The 1,963-nt window shown below is 40.9% G+C and overlaps 1 protein-coding gene across 2 annotated transcripts in view; it reads left to right on the forward strand.

The window, feature by feature from the left end:
* Positions 1 to 1,963, forward strand: part of HAO1 (hydroxyacid oxidase (glycolate oxidase) 1) — a 72,959-nt gene that overhangs the window by 27,905 nt on the left and 43,091 nt on the right. The window lies entirely within an intron of this gene.

Here is a 1,963-nt window from a genome sequence, read left to right on the forward strand (position 1 = left end):
ATATATATATATATTATCCTTTTGAGTTTAAAAAAAATTTTTTTATTGATTTCAGAGAGGAAGGGAGAAGGAGAGAGAGATAGAAACAACAACGATGAGAGAGAATCACCAATCAGCTGCCTCCTGCACGCCCCACACTGGGGGTCGAGTCCACAACCCAGGCATGTGCCCTGACTGGGAATCAAACCAGGACCTCCTGGTTCATAGGTCAATGTGCAAACACTGGGCCACGCTGGTCAGGCTCCTTTTGAGTGTTTTTGATCTTTATTGGCTGAGCTGCTGATGCCTTTGTGTAAACTACAAAGTGGTGCCCTAACTTTTGATGGTCCATTAGCTGGACCATTTGTGTGGCCACACTCTGCTCTTATAGTGTGGTAGGCCTTACCTACTGTTTTCCGAGTCTCCATGCTTTCCCAGAGTTGGCAGCTTGGTAGTGTCTCTCAGGCATGTGGCAAACCTGCTTCTTTGGTTGTCCATGGCCCTGAAGGATTGGAAGCGCATTGATCTATGCTTGATTTCAGGGGAGTCTTTTGGGCACTTGGGAGTTCTAGGAAGATCCCTTTGGGGAGTGGCCAGACAGGTTGTGTTCTTCTCCCGCTCTGCTGCCCATGTCTGTGTGACCTTTGTTAGGTCACATCCTCTTCAGGACATAATTTCTTCGTGGGAGATTGATGGTTAGGGGATTCTGACCCAAGCAATCAATGTCCCCTGGTATTCCTTCCAAATAGCAGTGATGGTCTGAGCTTCTCCATATTTACAAATCTTAGTAAAGATCAGACAACGGTCTATCAGTGGTTCTCAACCTTCTGGCCCTTTAAATACAGTTCCTCATGTTGTGACCCAACCATAGAATTATTTTCGTTGCTACTTCATAACTGTAATGTTGCTACTGTTATGAATCATAATGTAAATATATGATATGCAGGATGGTCTTAGGCGACCCCTGTGAAAGGGTCGTTCGACTGCCAAAGGGGTCGCGACCCACAGGTTGAGAACCGCTGGCATATATTTTATTATTCAATAAGATGTGGGTTGTTGGACAGCATTTTGCAGCCATGAGTCCTTCTGAGAGAAATTATCAAAGCAACACTTGGAGCGAACAGATTAGTGATACATAGACAATATAATCTGCAGCTCAGGTCTTCATTATCTGGCCTATGATCTGAAGAACAGGGATAAGAAACACCATAAAAGGCAGAGAAAAAGTAACATGTATTGAAAACAAAATCCATTTTATTATCATTTGAACGTAGCATTTTACCACCAAAAGATAATGCAGCTACTTCAGTATCAAAATGTGGTCCGGGACCAGCAACATCAGCATCACTGGCGCTGGTTACAAAGGCAGGTACTTGGGCCCCACTTCAGACCTACTGAATCAGAATCGCTGGGGGCAGGTTTTACAATCTGTGTTTTTGCAAACACTCCGGGGGGATTGTCCTATAAAGTTTGAGAAGCATGGAGACTTTATAACCTCTTAAAGTTGCTTTATAAGCAGCAGATCACTTGATTCTCATCATCACCCTCTGTGTCACTTGCACAACTACTTTTATTCTCATTGAGTCTGTGGTGGGCACACAGAGAAGTCGAATGACTCAGGGCCATATAGTCAGTTTTATATGTTTATTATTTGTCTCTTGGCATGTTTGGTATATGACATATAAACATTATGTCAGTTTCTCCTCCATTAAAGCTGACCCTGATTTTACTACCTATTTTTGGAGCAAGGATTATTACCTATGTTCTTTCAAGTTCTCTGAGATAAATAGTTAGAGTAATCTATCTAATGTTTCATTTATTTGCTCATTTTTTGATATCTTGCTCAAAGGGATGTGAGGAAACTATTTCTACTTGGAGTGTCTAGTATATGTATTTTATAAAATTTTAAAAGGCAACATAAATGGTAGAATATACCTTTAACAAAATTTTAAAAAAAATTTAAAGATACATTTTAAAAAGTTTA

Source organism: Myotis brandtii, unplaced genomic scaffold (genome assembly GCF_000412655.1).
Source record: "Myotis brandtii unplaced genomic scaffold, ASM41265v1 scaffold45, whole genome shotgun sequence".
In the NCBI taxonomy this organism is placed as follows: domain Eukaryota; kingdom Metazoa; phylum Chordata; class Mammalia; order Chiroptera; family Vespertilionidae; genus Myotis; species Myotis brandtii.